A 20,031-nucleotide genomic window follows, 5' to 3' on the forward strand; every position below is an offset into this window, starting at 1 on the left:
TAAACGCAGGTGGGATTGGCTGAAGGGCAGAGAGATAAATGGCTTGGTGAGCCTTGCCTTTCTTGTCTCTCGCTCTGTGATCATCGGACCAGTGTGCGGATGCCTTGCTTGTTCTGTGCCTCAATTTAAAGGCTACACTGCCTGTGGGACGCCTAGCTTGTGGACTGTGTTCCTGTAAGTTGAGGTCCCCCTTTAAGACTCTCTGAAGCTGGGGACTGGTGGTTGGTGACCTGCCTTGTGATTGGCTGCTGTGCTGACATAGCCTAGCTCTCTCTACAAATAGAGGAAGATCTGGCATCAGACAGAGACTTGAAGGACTGCTAGTCTCTCAACTTTCTCTCACGGACATGAGTTGCACTAAGCCATTTGTAGTGCTTTCTAATTTAACTGTTTATTTCTTGTATTGTATATTTATCTGTATATGATTTAACAGTTCATTTCTCGTTATATATCTAATTATCTTTGTAAATAAATATATTAAATTATCAGGAATTTGGTTTTATCTCTCTAGAGAACCCTGTCTAACACAAGGGTGCTAAGCATAAGCACACAACTTTAGCATGTATAGTGTCTCTATAATCTTCATAGCTCTGTCTCACAAGAGAATGTTATCAATATAGCCCACAAATACTGTAATATCCACTGAAAACAAGACATTGCCATTCATTGGCCATTCCTGTGTTCTACTTAATGTTCTAAACATCTTGATGGGTTAATTCATTTAATCTGCAAACAAATTCATAGGGGAGTAATTCTCTGTTCCGTGTGTGTGTGTGTGTGTGTGTGTGTGTGTGTGTGTGTGTGTGTGTGGAGTTACTGAGACTTAGAAGAGGTTTAACATTTACTCAATGTCTCACACACACATGTGGTGGTGGAACCCAGAAACCACCCCATGGTTGCCTGCCTCAAAGGAAAGGAGCAGAGTTTCCCTCCCAGTGGGCCTGGAAAGTGGAGCAGAACCCCAGGGTAGAGGGGCCAACATCAGAGCCTGGAGAGTTAGTTGTCCATCGATGATTCTTTCCAATACTTGAGAGCCAATGTGTATTGTTTTCCTGGGTTTGGGACTCGCTTGTTGGTCATTATTCCTTTTCTCCTTCAATTTCTCTCTTTTGTGGTGGATATGTCTACTTTGTGCCTCTTCCACCATTGTACTTTGGAAATGGATCCTTTGTAATCTAAATATTACAGATGAAGAGGAATTTTTCCACTGGTTGGAATACCCCTAAAGCCTCATCCATATTTTATAGGTGGTTCAGAACAGAGAGATTTTGGACTTGGAGTTGACTTAAGACTTTGTAGACAATGTGATAAGGGGAAGGTGTTTTGTAAATGTCATGAAATTTAGACATGAAACTTGGGATCCAAAGAGTGGAATGTTCTGGATTTAAGTGTGCCTCTCAAAAATAAGTGCTGTAAATCCTAACCTCTATGCCTGCGATTTTAATCCCAATCAAGAATGGGTTGTCTTTGTTTTATGAGAGGCAAGAGTAGTGTAGGGTATGTCTTAGATCAATTTCTTGTAAAATATAAAACCGATTAGACAAGGAAATCAGAAAAGCGGAGATAGGGGAAAGAGAGATACCAAGCCACATCAAGATAATCCAGGAGCAGAAGCTGAACAGATAAAACCCTCCTCAAGAGCCCACACCGAGAGTAAGCCTTACTGTAGGGCTGGCGCCTTGAACTCTAGCCTTTTAAGCTGAAAGACAATAAATGCCTCCTTGTGAAAGGTACCAACTTTTGCTCTTTCTGTTGTTGCCACATCTGATAAGCAGACATCTATATCGTGTGTTAAAAACACATGAGTTTTCCTACTTCAGAGGCTTCTAGAAGCCTTGCCTCGAAGTTATAAATGAGCTGTTTGAAGCCATGGATGACAGTAAAGGGGTTTTGTCTGCACTGCATGTTCTTTAAAATTTTTCTAAATGGTTGTCAATTGTTTTCTTAATTGGTAGAGTTCACATTAAATTCAGCTTTCCAGCGCTTCAAAAAGCAGGGAGTGATGACCCTTATTCACGCAGGATCACAAGGAACATCATTCTAAGTAGTTGCCTAGCTATCCCCTGCTTCCTGTGGCTTGGGAATGTGCTGTCTGCACTGACCTCTCTGTGCCTCAGTTTCCCCATCTAAAAAATAATTCTGCTTACCTCATAGAATTACTGTGCTGAGCTCAGGAGCTACTGTATGGAAACGACTGGTATATAGTAAGTTCCACATTCCTCACCATGTCCAATTTATTTACATATCTATACATCCATGTACATACAAGGAAATTTCAAAAAGGAAAATGGAATTCAAAGATAATGAAAGTTTTCCACAAAATTTTTGGAGCCCCCCCCTTATATTTGTGTTGTATTTTTAAAACACACAAATAAATAAAAGTTGGGAATTTACGATCTAAAGCAGACTTGGGTTATACTACAAGAGAAATGACGTAAGGAGACCAAGCCTGGGATGCGTTACAAACCTTGCAACTTGTGCTTTGTTAAACTTTATAGTATATATTTGAAATGTGGGGATTCTGTAGCTTATTTATTCCCTGTCTCTTCTACTGTGGCTGCTGGGTCAAGAGCAAAAGAAGTCTTACTGGGTGTTTGGAATGCCAAGCCCGGAGTACATCTTCCTGAAATGACCTTGCTGTGAGGAAACTCAAACTAGCCACCAGGAAAGGCAGCGTGCAGAGACAGAGATACCTGGCCAGTCCCCCAGTAATTTCAGCCTGCCCAGTTCTGGTGCAGACAAGAGAGCGGGGACACTGGATTGAATGTCTAGCATAACCGAGCCTTCAAATGGCAGGCTTCAGCTACCATTTGATAGCACTGAAAAAGAAATGCCCAGCTGAGGTCAGTCAACACAGAGACCTGTGAAAGAAATATAAAGTGTTTCAAGTAACCATACTTTGAAGTGGCTTATTGTGCATCAATAGATAACAAAATACAACCCAAATAGTTCCCTGATGTCTTAGTTACCTAACACTGCTATAATGGAAATATCACATGCGCATGGTTTTTAAAGAAGCATAAATATGTTTTCTCATAACCTTGTATCATGCAGAATGCATTGAAAATGGATTATTGCAGATGCAGTTAGGTAAAAATTTACTATGCTGTCATTTGATCTCCCTTTTGATCCATTAGAATCTGTTCTAGTTTTGAATACTTTCTGTTTTCTTTAAATTGAGGTTTTTATCTGTTTTATTGTATTATTGTTCTTGGTTGTTGTTGGTTTTTTTAAAAATGTTTTTCTGTATCTGAGACCCAGGTTAAGTAGCTCTATAGACACAGTAACTGGATTAATGGTTCCTTGGGGGAAAGTCAAGGGCGGTTGTGGGGAAATAGGGAGCTAAGAACAATGAGTACAAGAAATAAGAAAACGTTCTAGAGCTGATTGTGGTGGTGATTGTATAACACTTCTTGATGTGACTGAACTCTTGAATTATTTGATATGTGAATCATATGCTAACACAAATGTTTAAATGTATGTGTGTATGTGTGTGTTGCTCACAGGTCAGGAGGCTAGAAGTTCAAATTCAGAGTGACAACTCTAGGGGAAGGGAGACTCTCTCTTTGAGTGTCTTCTGGTTCTAGAGGCTTACAGGGCAGCTCTCCCAGGTACAAAGGGTGTGCTACCTCTTGTCTCTTCTTTCTTGGTGGTACGGGATTCCCCTGTTCTCTATTCAAGCAAAAGACATTGATTCGAGATACAACTGAATCCTATAGGTGCCATCCTGCCTCCCTAACAGGTTGTTGTTGTTCTTGTTAGTGGCCATCAAGTCAGCTCCAACTCACAGCAACCTAATGCGCAACAGAGCGAAACACTGCCAGGACCTTACAGCCATCCTTACAATTGTCCCTATTCTGGAGCCCATTGTTGTATCCATAGTGTTACTCTATCTCCTTGAGGGCCTTCGCCTGTTTGCTGCCCCTTTACTGTACCAAACATGATGTCCTTCTCCAGGCATAATGAACACAACTGCCACTGATCTTGCTTATTGACATCAAAGAGGTTAGAATGTACAACACAAAGGACAATGACATCAGATTTCAAAATGGAAGAACAGTATATACTACTGAGAATCAAGTGGACAACTCAATATATGATGCCTCTATTCAACACTGCTGATGTCAGATGGATTTTGACCTTAACATTGCTGATGTCAGATGGATCTGACTACGTTGTTGATGTCAGATGGAGTTTGGCTCAAAGCAGAGAATTGCAAAAACATGCTTCCTTGTTTTTTTTTAATTAATCATGCAAAGGTATTGGGTTGGGTAGATGATCACAACCTATGGATCACTTTGAGAAAAATTGGAATTCCAGAGTGCTTCATTGTGCTTATGTGGAACTTGTACATGGATCAAAGGCAGCTGTGTGAACAGAACAAGAGCTCTGCATGGTTGAAAATCAGGAAAGGGGTGTGTCAGGGTTGTATCCTTTCACCATACTGTTCAAGCTATATGCTGGACAGCGAAGTTGGATTATATGAAGAAGAAGGTGGTACCAGGATTGGAGGCAGACTGACTACTAACCTTTGGACATGTCAGGAGAGACTAGTCACTGGAGAAGGACAACGTGCTTGATAAAGTAGCAGGGCAATGCAAAAGAGGAAGGCCCTCAAAGATAGGGATTGACATTGGCTGCAACAGAGAGTTCCAGAGTGGGAACAATTGTGAGGATGGTACAGGACTAGGCAGTCTTTCATCCTAGTGTGCATAGAATCACCGTGGGTCGGAACCTACCTGATGGCACCTGACAGCAACAACTCCAACAGCATAATCAACATTTTATTTAAAAAATCATCTTATTTTCAAGTAAATATGCAAAGAGTTCTTGAGGCAGGTCTCGGGGGAGTGGAACTTGTTTTATGGTGTCTGGCTTCCCTCAGATTATTTCCAGAGTCCCAGGGAAAAGATGCGAGAATCTTTTTACCTAGATTTGGAAGTCATGTCGTATTCCTTTCTCTCATTAAAAATGAATCACTTGCCTATCCTAGATTCACGGAGGAGACTACAGGGATGGGGGGTGGGAGGGCATGATTCAACTTGAGCTCATTTTTAGACTCTAGCTACCACAAGAGCAGATACATTACAGAAGGCTACAACCCACTGCATAAGACAAGTTTCTTCATTAGATAGTGAAGCCTAATGGTAGCTATAATATGAATCAAATTATTTCATTCATCCCAGTCATTGGATTCTATTCGCAAAAAGGCGTGGTGAACTGCTAACTGAGTGAACAAAAACAAATTGAATTGTCTGTTAGAAACTTCCCAGGGTGCTGGACTCTGATCTGCAGACACCCTGATATTTGTCTTCACTGGAGTTAATTATGATCCTGCTGAGGTTTTAAACTAATATTAATAAAAACAAGGTATTCGGCAGTGTAGGTAATAACATACTCTTTTTTTCCCCTTAATGATTGTAGAGCAGACTTCAGGCTTTAAGTGAGAAAATAAATATCTGCCTTTGTTTTTATGTTTTTGCTTTGTGTAGCTTGGAGATGGTACATTTGGTCATTGCATTAATGAAACTGGACAAGTATAGTGAAATTCGTGCTTATCACATGAGTAATGTTGAGATTCTGTTGCTCTGATTAGTTATGCTTACTTGCCTGGATTAGGATTATTCTCATAAAACCATGATCCACGGAGAGCATTTAAAGATTGGTATAATAACTATATTTAGACACATTTCTTTTTCACATTTCAATGCCTCAGGAATGTGAATATTCAGGAACCATTGATGGCTACAGTTAAGGTAGCGCACCTTTTTCTTGCTTGCTTCTTTCCCTCCTTTTTCGCCCCTTTCTTTTCTGTATTTACCTGTCTATTGACCAGAAAAGCTCCTCGTCAGGTGGTTAACTCTACGGGAATATTGCCATTTTTTCACTGGATAAGCTCACCCTCATTTCATGCCTTCTACCCAGTGGTGATGACGGCCTGAGTTTTAATACTCTCCTTTGTGGTTTTGGTGTTGACAGCGTGTGTATTTATACTTTCCTTTGTGGTTTCCCTACATCTTCGTTAAATATACTTAACCATCACTTTTATAAATCCATCCTTCTAGAATTAACCTTTCTCGAATGTGCTATTTACATTAAGGTTTCCTTGGGACCTTAACTGATACAAGTCAAAATGGAGACACTTTCAATCTCCAGGAGCATAAGTCTCAGGTCCAGAAGTCAAACGATGACCGATCTAAACCATTCCTGGTGATCTCGGTCTGTCTTACCAATGGTTGAACTAGCCTCTCCAATCTAGTGGTTCCAGCAAATCTAAGGGGACGTCTGCTGGAGGAATTCCTTTACTGGGTATAAGCGTAGTGCCACAATGAAACCAGCCAAACAAAATCTTTGTCCCTGATGAATCCTTCTTCCTGTGGAAACTATTATGAGTATTCTATCCCTTCATCTGCAACAGCTACCTTGTGACCACAAGAAGACAGGGCAACAAAAAGAAAAAAATAGTATCAAGAATGGAATAAAACATATAGGAAAAAAGATGTACATTTCTTGGCATTTCGAAGCCACCACGTCAAGTGTATCGAGTGTGAAACAATATTGTATAGATTTCATTTTGTGTGCGATGATTACATGACCTTATTGCTTGAGTGACTGAGACCGTCCTTGTTGACTGAGACCGGTGCCATTGTGTCAGGGTGGATCCATCGCAACTGTAAGCACAACAGAGCAAAACAGTGCTCAGTCCTGTCCTATCCTTACAATTATTCCTATTCCTGAGCCTATTGGTGCAGCCACGGTGTCAATCCATCTCCTTGAGTGCCTTCCTCTTTTTCCTTGACCTACTTTACCAAGCATGATATTCTTCTCCAGTGGCTGACTTCTTTTGACCTCAGGTCCAAAGTATGTAAAATGAAGTCTCCCCATCTTTATCTCTAAAGAGAATCCTAGCCATACTTCTTCCAAGATAGATCATTTTGTCCTTTTAGCAGTTCCTGGCACTTTCATTATTCAATCAATGGACCAACCCGCAAATAACCTCGTTGTTATTCGATAAAGAGATCTTGTGCAATATTCTTGTCCAAAATTTGATAAAGAGATCTAATCTAAAACATCTTTTGATTTCTTGACTGCCACCTCCATGAGCATTGATTGTAGATCGCAGCCAAATGAAATCCTTGACAATTTCAACCTTTTCTCCATTTATCATGAGATTATAGATTGGTCCAGCTGTGAGGCTTTGGGCCTTCTTTACATTGAATCATAATCCAGACTGAAGGCTGCAATCCTTAATCTTCATTTGCAAGTGCTTCAAAGCCTCCTCCCTTTCAGCAAGCAAGGTTGTGTTATCTGCATTCCTCAGGATGTTGTTAAGCCTTCCTCCAATCCTGACACCACATTCTTCTTCATATAATCCAGCTTCTCTGATATTTTGTTCAGCACGCAGATTGAACAGATATGGTAATAGGTTACTCTTCCTGATTTTAAACTATGCAGTGTTCCCTGTTCTGTTCCCCAACCGCCTCTTGATCCATTTACAAATTATGCATGAGCACAATGTAGTGCTCTGGAATTCCCATTCTCTTCAATGTTACTCATAATTTATTATGGTCCACATAGTTTAATGTTTTTACATAATCAATGAAAAACAAGTAAGCGTATTTCTGGTAGGCTTTGCTATCAGCCATGATCCATCTGACGTCAACAATAATATCCCTTGATCCATATCCTCTTTTGAATCTGGCCTGAACTTCTGACAGTTCCCTATCAATGTGCTGTTGCAGCCGTTGTCGGACGAGTGTCAGCAAACTTTTACTTGAGTGCAATGTCCTAGAGTTTGACCATTCTGAAGGGCCACCTTTCTTTGAAACGGGCACAAATTCTTCCAAATTTCCTGGCATAGATGAGTGTTTCCATTGCTTCCTCAGCTGTTGAAACATTTCAATTTGTATCCTATCAATTCCTGGCACCTTGCTTTTGCCTAATGTTTTCCACCATTTCAGGAGGTAGCATATGAGCAAGAACCAATGATGTTGAATGAAGAAATTCAAGCCGCACTGAAAATATTAGCCAAAGTCAGTGAGACTAGGAAAATCAAGTTCATACTAGCTCAAATGAGGTGAAGATGCTGTGTGGAAGGTTGTAACACATATGCTCACACATGGGGATTCTCCAGTTCAGGGTAGAGACAGGAAAGTACTGTGTGGAAGATAAAAGATGATGGGCGTTGGTTGGTCTCATTTATCTTCTACTTCCAGAAGGTAGAAAAATAGGTTCTTTATTATTTATTGACTTTGTGTAATACCCAGAATGGCATCAGAATCCACTGCCTCAAAAAGCGTCTCTGGGTCCAGGATCTGCCTTCCGTGGCTACATCCCTGGATTCACTGTTTTTAAAGCTCCTACTCCGGATTCTTGATGTTTCCCTCTTCAGTCTCTCCAACATATTATCTGACCTAAACATCCACTAATCGCCTTTGATGAGCTCCTGGACTATCATCCCTCGTCTGTTCATTTGGAGCTTCTAGTTAAAAATGTAACACTGACAAGCGAAGAGCCCTTTATCTAAAGAGAAGGGGAAAATGTAGTTCTTGAGGCCAGTTCAAGAACTAGCCCGTTCACGCCATGCTGCGTCCTAGTGGTTTGCATAATGTCTTCCTAACACCAAGAATCCTGCCAGACGATCAGGCAACTCCCTTTTGCAGAGAAGGAAACTGAGGATGACAGATGATAAATCCTTCAAGCTCGTCTTCTTCCTAAGGCCATTTGTTTCTTGGTAGGCATACAGCCAAAACCAAAAGGTAAGCATATCTGTCTTTTGCATAATCTGGACATTACCCGTAACTTCTCTGTGAGTCTCCAAATGTTGTTCTTTAACTCAGACTAGGAACTGTGGTGACCATTCAGACTCCTTAGTGTGCCTAACCCACCAGGTGCCACTTCAGCATGCCACCTTTCCTGCGTCTCTCCATTGCTACCATTTTCTCGCATGCAACTGAACCTCATTGACCTTGCATACAAACTCTTACCTGATGGATGGTCTTATTCTAATACTCTGATTTGTTTTATAAGGCACTTTATGATAAAAGCAAACATTAACCTGACTGAAAACCTAGTGATTAAAAGATGAGTCTTACTGACTTTCACGCACTTTGAAGTCCTATAGATAAATGTGTGTCTTAATCTTTTTTGGGGGGAAAAATCAGGTGTTCAAAGGTCTGGACTCTACTTCCTGCCTTAACTCGAACTAACTGATTGAGCTAATGAGTCTGTCCGTCCACCCCGTGATTCCTGTTTCCTCTTCACTAGATTGGATGGGTGGACTTTCAGCTGCGATAATCTGCTTATTAATTTTAAGAAGAATTTCCCAAAAGCACAGCTTTTTTTCCCTTTCAGTTCGAAGTAGCTAGCATTTTCTATGTGTCACAAGCATTAGGTAGGTTGACTAAGTGTTTATTTAATTACTAAGATAATTTTTTCAGCCACTGTTATCCAAAAAATTCTCCACCCTCCTATTAGGTTTATCCACCCTTAACATATTTATTTTCTTAGCTTAGAACCTTGCTGTGCACTTACCTTCCCTCTTTGTTTAATGTTGTGGTCCTTCTTGTTCTTTTCTGATTAGATGATTTCACAGGAAGCAAACTGTGATTTTCCTGAGGCAGAGCTATCTCTTCCTAAAATTAGGCACTGCATTATTTGAAAATATTTCCTTTCCATCTACGGGCTACAAACTTAAGAGTCACAGAATACAAACTTCTAGAGTTGAAAGAGCAGCTCAACTACGTGGAGACTTCCTTGTCAGTTGACCACCGAAGGTGGGACGGAGAAGGGGACTGATTACAAGGATATATATATAACCTCCTCCCTGGGAGATAGACAACAGAAAAGTGGGTGAAGGGAGACGTTGTACAGTGTAAGATATGACAAAATAATGGGTGTGGGGAGGGAGGGAAAAATGAGGAGCTGATACCAAGGGCTTAAGTGGAGAGCAAATATTTCGAGAATGATGAGGGCAATGAATGTACAAATGTGCTTGACACAATGGATATATGTATGGATTGTGATAAGAGTTGTATGACCCCCCAATAAAATGATTTAAAAAGAACATAAAACAGATTAAATTATGGGAAAAAATTAAATACTCATGAAATGGAGTTCCAGAAAGCTGGAAACGTTCAGCATGGAGCACTCATGTTGTGAAAAAAATGATAGAAGAAGTGTGTTAGAAAATTTTCTCAACTGGAAAACAGAGGTTATCACAGTGGCTGTACTGTAGAGTACATAGTCCATATATAAACCAAATAGATATTGGTGAACTAATAACTAGAACTATGAGGAGAATTTAGTCACTCTCCTTACCTCAGTCTTTTTCTAACTCTATTCCCTGAATGCATATCTGCATACACACACACACACACACACACATTCCATTTGATCTGCATTCACATACTTCATTAGATCTGGATACAATGACTTCTATTGGGAAGACTGGACTGGACTGGAAGATTGCACTGGAGTTGGGAGAGCTGATTTTCAGACGGCGTCTAGAGAGTCCAACTGTATGGTGACCCACAACTCGACCTCAGCAGGTCTAATTCTGCCTCTTGGGGATGGCAGTTATCCCCCTTCCACTTTGAACATCAGGCTCCACACCGGGATTCACCTTAATGACAGCACCACACTTTGGAACCAAGTTCATAGAGATCCAACCCTTCGAAAACCTAGGCGTCTGGGTCCCATTCTTTGAGATACAGGAGACCAAGGCCCCACTCTTCAAAATCAAGAAGGTACTGCATCCCATGCTCCTTAGAAAAGTTCTGTTGGTCAACCAGTTGGTCTGGGATGCTACTTTTCTCAAAGGAGAAAAGATGTAGCCTTTGGGGCCTGATTTCTGAATACACAATTCCAAGATGCTGGCAGCATTCTTTTGTTATATCTGTTTCCTTCTGTCTAAGCTGATGCAATTTCTACTGTGGCAGTTGGTTAGATCCATTATAGGCTGAATTACTCTAACTGAAAATTGTGTTTCTCTGTCCTTTATGAACCTGTTAGAACACACAGTCTTAGTTTTTACAACTGAATTTTCAAATCCTTGTTATATTTAATTTTTTTGCACAGCTTATTCAATCTATCTTCTTCTTGAGTTTTATTATAAGCAGTGAAGAGAAATCACATGGTGTTTACATATTGCTTAGACATCTTTCCAACAGATAGTCAAGTTCATCACTTACACATTCTACCTTCCATCAAATATTTGAACATTAATTCATAGATGGAGAGGAATTTTACCCTCGAAAGGAATATGTCCAAAGTCTTATCTATATTTAATTCAGATGATTTAAAAGATAAGGTTTTAGATGTATAGTTAATTTAAGACTTTTGGGGTTTTGTAATGGGGCAATGGTGTTTTGAAGTGGCAATGACAGGTTTGGAAGGGCCAAAGGGTGGAATGTTATAGATTGAACTTTGTTCCCTAAAAGTATGTGTTGTAAATCCTAACCTCTGTAACTACAGTCTTAACCTCATTGTTGAGGAACACAATTCAGTAAATAGCAGCAGAGAATCATAATGAATAAATATGAATTTTTTCTGAGTTGGGAGAGCCGAAGTTGACCCTCCTGTCTTCTATTCTAGCAGGAAGATCGCCTTTCTACCATGGAACCCAGGAACGTTGCTGCTGCAATACAACTTGATAACCAGGCTTGTGAGTAAATTAACTAAAAGGTGTCCAAGGGAAAAAAAAATTTAAGCAAGTGAGACTTATTTGCTTTGTACGCAGGACACCAGACTAATGGCTTCACCTTTTCAATTATACTTCTTTACATAAAGTTGCCAGGAGAAATCTAATTTCACCTCAAGTCATTATTCCATTACTTTTATTTATGAAAATGAATAACCATTCCTTGTGATGAGTACCTAAGTTGAAATTATAGCAGCACTGCCCAATTGGAAGGAAATGTTGAGTTTGCAGAGGTCATTAACATTTTAAGTTTCACTGTTATTTCATTTTTTTGTAATGTCAAGTTTAAAATCAACACACAGAGTAATGATTGTTTTACAAATACAACAAAACATTGCTTTGTCTCTGAAAGCTAGTTCTAACATATATACATTTCTCCAAATTGCTTACAATCCCCAAAGAAAATAGCAGCAATTAAGGCAGACAAATGACTAATTTGGATGAAAGTACTTTCAAAGTCAAAGGCTTTTAAAAACAAAAGATCATTTAAAAGTTCTTCGCAATTAGCTCTCATTGGCAGCCCTTGTCTTCTCACTCCGCAGTCCTGTGAGGGTCCCCAGCGTCTTGGTTGTGAGTGTCCTGACCCTCCCACCTAGAGGCAGAGTGGAAACAAGGACAAGGGCTGGTTTGTAAACGTCATCCTGCTGACGTTTGAGAAAGAGTCAGTCCCTGACTCTGGGAACCCCCGCGCATAATGGAATGAACCATTGGTCGCCTGGTCCCATGCTATCCCCGTGGTTGGTGGGGGATAAGATCATTATGATTCATAGAATTTGCATTGCCTAATTTTGAGAGCTGCATTTCCAAGCCTTTCTTTTTAGTGCATTTTAGTCTAGAAGCTCTGCTGACGACTATTCAGCAACAAAGCACCTATAAACCTACAGGGAGGGGCAGGTGATGGCTGTATATGAAGTCCAGTGGCCTGGAATCAAACCCAGTCTCCCTCATGGAAGGTACCTCATTCCCGCTAGGTGTTTAGTTATGTCTAAAAAGTTTTCACAACTTCATAACTTTAGCCCCATGTATGCTCCACCACATTTATGGATTTCTTTGCAGCATAAGTAGGTAGACATGCCACTGCCAAACCAAAATGTATTTGTGAGTATAAACCCACTTTATTTCCCACATCCATGTAGGCTGCATGTCTATCCTCGCATCTACTTGGAGATCACCATAATTGCAAAATTGAGTATATAGTAGTATTTACCTCTAGTGTCTTTAACTCATGATGTCCCCAGGGTCACCGCTTGCCTCAATTATTTTTTGCTGACCTCTCTCTTAATTTATATTACCTTCTCCTTCACCCACATTAACACATATTTACCCTCTAGCTAGTTATCTAGCTTCTCTTCCCCTCCTGCCTTGGTCACCATCAATACTGTTTCTTCTAGGGTGAGTTTCTTTTTTGGTATTTTATAATCGCGTTTGCATACAATATTTGCCTTCTTGTGATTGATCAATTTTCCTCAGTATACTTTCTTCCAAGTTCATCCATGTTATATGGTATATTATGCTCGGTTGACTAGAGAAACAAATCTATGGATAAGAAATGTATAAGAAAGAGCTTTATATCAAGAAATACCTATATATCAAGAGAGGGTCCCATCCTTGTCCAACTCATGTCTATACGTCTGATACTAACCCATAAGTTCCTCTTCAGGCTCATGCAATGATGCAGAATGTAGGAATATGACTGGCTGGTGAATGCCACAGCATGTGGATCCAAGAACCATAGAAACACGACAGGGCACCAACTCTCAGGGTGGCCACCAGAGCCCCAGCATTCAGGAAGGCAGAATGAGAGAGTGAAGGAAGTTCCCAGGGTCCTCCTTAGGAGAAGGTCCACCCTCAAGGAGGTACAATCAGGCTGTGACCTGATTGACAGGTTGGATCCCACTCCTATACTTTCACACATCTTCAAGTTGATATAAAATTATCTAACTGCCGCATAAGGTGTCTCACAGATTCATTGTTATCCTTCAACATTGCATAATGCACTGAAGTTTGTTTATTTATTGTTCCATTTATAACCATTTAATTTGTTGCCATACTTTTTCTATTACAAGTGGTGCTTAAATGACCATTTGGGGATATATATATATATATATATATATATATATATATATATATATATACTCATGCTCTTGCACACATTTCTTTTGGATACATACCAAGTAGAAGAATCACTGGGTCATATAGTATTTCTATTTCCAACTTTCTAAGAAAGTGCCATATCATTGTCCACAGTGGTTTCACCATCTTATAATCCCACCAGTAGTACATGGATGCAGTATTTCCACACCCTCACTGGAAATTTTTGTTTTCTTTTTATTTTATGTTAATGTTGCTATTAATGCTGGAATGGGGTATCTCTTTGTCATTTTGATTTGCATCTTTCTAATGGCAAATAATCATGGAAATTTCTTTATAAGGATGCTGCTTGTCCAAATTGTCATCTTTGGTGAGGTATCCTTGCCCATTTTTTTTAGTGGATTATTTGCCTTTTTCCTATGTAGGTTTTGAAACTGTCTATAAATTTTAGAGTGAGTCCTTGGCCCAATATGCCATTTGTCAATATTTTTTTGTTAGTCTATAAGTTTTTTTTAATTCTTTTGGTGAAATCTTCTTATTCACAGAAGAATCCAATTATGAGGTGGCCCCAGTCATGTAGTTTAGCTTCTACTGTTGATGCATATTCAGTTAAGCTCGAGGATGAATGTATGCCATGTACTTGGAATTTCTATTCCCCCTGCCCCATGATCTTTTTTATAGTTCTACCTTTGACATTTAGTTCTTGGATCTGTCTTAAGTTTATTTTTATATATGGTATAAGAAGTGAGTCCTGTTTCATACTTCTGCACATGAATATCCAGTTTTGCTAGGGCTACTAGTTTAAAAGACTATTTCTTCTTCATTTAATCTATTTGCCCTCTGTTAAAAATGAGCTGTTCAGAGTTGGATGAATTTTCTTCAGGGTTCTCAAGTCTGCACCAGTGCTGTATGTGTTTTCCATGACAACAGTAGCAGACTGTCTTGACTACTGGCACAGTGTAGTAGATTTTGAATTCAGTAAGTTTGAGGCTTCCTACTTTGTCGTACTTCATTGGTGGTGCTTTGCTTATTGAGTGTCTCTTTTTGTCCCCTATTGGGTTTGTTGTTAGCTTTCCTATATTTTAAAGAATCTGGATTGGGGTTGCACTGTAACTTTAGATTGCTTTAGGTAGTACTGGTATTTTCACACTATTAAGTCTTCTAATCCATGAGCACACACCACTCATCTGTTAGCTTGTCATACTGTGGTGGCTTCCATGTTGCTGTTATGCTTGAAGCTGGGTTGACAGAATTTCAAATACTATTTGGGTAACCATTGGTGAAAATGTTTCAATAGAGCTTCAGGACAGAACAGACTGACCAAAAGGAATTGGCAACCCATTTCTAAGATATTTGCTGCTGAAAATTTATGAATAGCAGCAGAACATTGTCAGATATAGTGTTGAAAGATAAGCACTTCAAAACTCAAAACTCACTGCCATCAAATTGGTGCCAATTCATGGTGACTCTATAGGACAGGGAAGAACTGACCCTGTGGGTTTCTGAGACGGTAATTCTTTATGGGAGTAGAGCACATCATCTTTCTCCTATAGAGTAGCTGTGGTTTTGAACTGCCAGTTTTGCAGCTAGCAGCTCAATGTATAACCACTAGGCTACCTGGGCTTCCTCAGATTACAAAAAAATTACTGGTGAAGAGCTGCCTCCTCAAAGTAGAGTCCACCTTAATAACATAGCTGGATCTATATTTGCTGGGGAAGCACACTCCAAATGAGAAGAAACAGTTGCAAACATCAGTTAATAATCAGAACATGCAAGGTATGAAGTATGCATTTAGGAAAATAGGAAGTTAATAAAAATGAAATGAAACTCATAAAGGTCAACATCTTCTGTATTACTGAGCTGAAAGGGACTGATATTTGGTCATTTGGAATCAGAAAAAACATATGGCTTAATAGACCATGAATGCCAAATTTAAGAGGGATTGCATCATATTCATCATCAAAAAGAACATCTCGAGGTATTTCTTGGAGTTCAATACTATCTGTGATAGGATAATTGTCATACAGCTACTAGGAAGAACCAGTTATTACAACTATTATTCAAATTTACCAGCAAACTTAAAAAAAATCACCAACTGTTTTAGTCTAAAATTGAGCAAGCATATAGTCAGGATTCATTGATAATTATTAGCAGTTAGAATGCAAAATTTGGAAACAAAAAGGAAGGATCATGATTTGGAAATCTGGGGCCTTAGTAATAAAAACAAAGGTGGAGATTGCATGATATAATTTTGCAAGTTCAACGACTTCTTCATTGTAAATACCTTTTTAAAACAACATAGAAAGGTAGTCTTAGAAGGAAAACACAGGGTAGAAAGGACTACATCCACAGCAGAGGAAAGTAGAGAACCTCAATATCATCAATATCAAGACCAGGGCTCATCTGTGGAACAAACCATCGATTGTTAATGTGCAAGTTCAGGCTGAAGCTGAAGAGTCCACTAGCGCCAAGCTTTGACATTGAGTCCACCCTCCCTGAACTTAAAGACCAACTCAAGAGCAGATTCGATGACTGGAGACTTGTGACCAGAGAACCAGAGAATTATGAGATGACATCAAGGGCATTACTATGAAAAAGGGAAAAGAGAAAGAGAAAAGTCACAGAAATCATGCAAGGTTTGGTAGCCACCTGTGTTGTCCAGAGAAAGCAGAATGGATGATCAGGTCACTGCCCTGTTCAAATGCTGCTTTTGCAAAAGTTCACAAGGGCTGTGCTGGTTCAGGCCAGTGGACGATTCACTTGCTCTGTTTCATTTCCTGTTGTTTTTGTTCATCTGGATCTCCTAGTCAGTATTCAGTCCACTTCTCTACCTTCCTCTGAAGCTCAAACTCAACTCCCGGTTAACAAGTCCACGCTGACTCAGCAATCTTAGTAGATCTGCCCCTGTAGACTTCCAAGACTATAAATCTTCACAGGAGTAGAAAGCTCCAGCTTTCTCTTGTGAAGCAGCTGGTGGTTTCAAACCAGTGACCTTGCAATTATCTCAGGCCAACATGTAACCAACTATATCACCAGGGCTCTGAGGTTCAGGGTTCTAGGATTTTCATCATCCTTTATTTGCCATCTTGATCTTTGCTGTAGAGGTCTGAATGGCATGGCTGCCTGCTCTACCATTTTGCCGGAAGTCTTCATGCCATCACTAGATGAGAACTAGGGCATTAAGTCCGTGAATTCTGGTTTAGCAACCAGCTGAGAATTTGCATTTCTACTGGAGGTATACTGAATCAGAATATACAGTTTAACAAGATTTTCACATGCCTCTTAGGTATACATCACCTGAAGATCTATAAGAATCACCTGGCTATCAGGTTAAAATGCATATTTTCAATCAGTATTTCCGGGAGGGGCGGGGATTCAAATTCCCCAAAGGGGCCCAATCGGGATGAACTGATTCAAAGTCCTGATTAGGACCTACCCTACTTTGGTTTGATCTTCTCATCTTAGTTGGTAATATCTTAAAAGGAAAGAGAAAATTACAAACAAGGCCTTGTTCACAAGTACAGGGTAATGTATTTTTAGGGGATATAGTTCGATTCAGTACAAATTCGATCCTTTTCTCTGTTCATTCACTATCTGTTTTTGACACAGTCAACTGTTCATAGCCTTCTCAGGACTAATATTTGTACACATTGATTTGTACAGATTGATTCATCTGACTACAATGCTCCTTTTATCTTATCTTCACTGAATAAATTCCCCCAATTTTCTAAGACCTGCTACCAAGCCATCTTTTCTGGAAATGCCCAGTCTCTCCAAGCAGAATAAGTCCATCTTTCCTTTGGCTCTTCCAGAATTTGGTTCAGTTTCTTGAAATAGCAACGACCTTAATTACCTTTTTATTAATTTTTTATGAGAAATGTATATATTTATCTCAGTAATTTTAAAATTGTATTATTAATTTGGAGTTATGCATATATCATATCATCCCATAGTTCATTCGCCTCAAGCAGAATTGTACAATTGCTACCACAATCAGTTTCCAAACCAATTACCTTTTAAAACATCTGTCTCCTACCATCCGTTGAGAGCATTTCAAGGTCAAGGACCATTTCTGATTTGTCTTTGTGGCCTCAGAGCCTGCATACAGTTGACAATCACTAAATGTTTGTCTACAGTTGAAATTGTTCTCTGGCAGAGTGCAAACAACGTTATATGTTATTTATTTTCTTAATGACTTTTATACTTGGCTTGAACATTCACTTCTCTGATTGGTCGGATATTCTTGTATCCGTGGAAGCGGGTGTGTGCTTAGGGTGCTGGTGGCTTTGAGTCTAACATTTCCAAATGATTGATGACGAAGGGGTTGCTGTAGACCAGGTTGTGATGGTCATCACTGTGTGGAAGATTTATCTTATGGCCCAACTCTAGCTACTGTACTAAGTGCTAGTTCATTTAGTCTTTAAATTGGGTACTATTTTCATTCGCCATTCACTGATGGGGAAATGGAGGTATATTTTGATCATTTTCTAATGGTCACACAGCGGGTGGTAGCAGGGGGGATTCAAACCCAGGCTGAATTCAGAATCCCTTCTGCTAACCATGCACCTTTCCTCTCCTGGGAAGTCTCTTCTTTGGCACTTTTTCAGATGACTAATGTGGTGAATTATATTCTTAACTTGCAAGCATTCACTGTCCTTCCATCAGAGAAGATTGTCATTTCCCCAGTCCATCACGTGCCAGGTATGGCTGTGTGATTCGATTTGCCCAGTGGATGTTGGGCAGCAATAATGTGTCCTTGGGGAAGGATATGATGTTTGATAGAGCAGAGGGACAGCAAAAAAGAGAAAGGCCCTCAAAGAGGTGGACTGACACCAGGGCTGCAATCATGGGTTCAAGCATAGGAACAATCGTGAAGATGGCCCACGAGCGGGCAGTGTTTTGTTCTGTTGGGTACAAGGTTGCTATGGGTTGAAACTACCTTGATGGCACTCACAACACCATTTCTCAGTAAATACAACACGAGCATAAGTCAGGACATGATTGTTGTGCTCTTGTTCTGAGCTTGCTAATGTTCCAGAGATAGGCTACTCTAGCATTCTGGGTCCTGTCCTCGCTGGGCTTGGAAGAAAGCTCCATAAATGCACGAATAAAGTAATATATCATCGTTGTTGTATGCCCCTGGAATTTGGAGCTTATTTATGACTTCAGAATATCCTAGGTGATCTTAGCACTCTGTCACTGACTAGTTTCCCCTACTTCTATATCTACATCTACTGTTGCTGCAATCACATTTTGATCCCACTGTTTTAAAGTAGAGCATCAGAAAAATGCGAGGGACCACTTCATTGAGCTAGACCGACAACATAGTCACAACATACCATAATCCTGAAATAAAGTTTTGTTCCCTTGTGTAGAAGGTCACTGGTAGCGGAGCTAGCTCAATGATACCTAATAGCAATCAGCTCTTTTAGCGATCTAGGTTCTTCATGGCCTAAATTTAGCCGGGTACCTGTCAGACCATCACTTCTCAATAATAGTTACTTCAGTGAGTGATCAAGTATCAAATGTCTCCATTGTCTGTTAGTTGAAAGAACCCCGTTCAATGTCAAATACATTTTTGAATACATCAGACTGCTAGCTGAAAGGTTGGTGGTTCAAACCTACCAGGGAGAAAGTTGAGGCCACCCTGCCACTGCAGATATTATAGCCCTAGAAACCCTATACAGGGTTTCTGTGAGTCACCATCACCTCGACAGCAGTGGGTTTGGATCTTGAGGGTAGGGTTAATGACATCCCACGCCTCTTGATCCTTGACTCAGTGAAATAGATATTTTCTTCTCTTGCCAAATCCAAGTCAAATACAATATGAGCCATGTATTGTATAAACAAAAAGCTTTTGAAATCCATCAATCTGATTTAAAACATACACACACACACACACATCTGAACATAATGGTTATACATTGGGCTGCTAACCTCAAAGTCTGAAATGACCAGCCTTGCTGCAGGAGAAAGATGGGGCTTTATACCCCTGCCAAGAGCCACTGTCTCTGAAGCACACCAGGGCAGTTTGGCCCTGGCCCATGTGGTTGCTTTGAGTCCGAATGGACTAGAAGACAGTGTGGGAGGACTCATACTACAACACCCTCCTCCCTGTGAGGTCATGTTCCTCCATGCGTGTGGTCAAGGCAGGGACACTTCACCACGTGAGGATGCCAGTGTTAATAGTTCTACTCCTTCTGCATCTTTGGATCCAGATATTGCAAGTCATGGCCAAT

The 20,031-nt window shown here is 40.1% G+C and overlaps 1 protein-coding gene across 1 annotated transcript in view; it reads left to right on the forward strand.

Annotated features, from left to right (window-relative positions):
* Positions 1–11,593: 11,593 nt before the first annotated feature.
* Positions 11,594–20,031, forward strand: part of GADL1 (glutamate decarboxylase like 1) — a 247,677-nt gene continuing 239,239 nt past the window's right edge. The window contains exon 1 of the mRNA XM_004704047.4: positions 11,594–11,665. The gene's annotated coding sequence lies outside the window, so the exon portion shown is untranslated. The remainder of the gene's footprint in view (positions 11,666–20,031) is intronic.

Source organism: Echinops telfairi, unplaced genomic scaffold (genome assembly GCF_000313985.2).
Source record: "Echinops telfairi isolate 266 unplaced genomic scaffold, ASM31398v2 ScPeMD7_7420;HRSCAF=8458, whole genome shotgun sequence".
NCBI classification, from domain to species: Eukaryota; Metazoa; Chordata; class Mammalia; order Afrosoricida; family Tenrecidae; genus Echinops; species Echinops telfairi.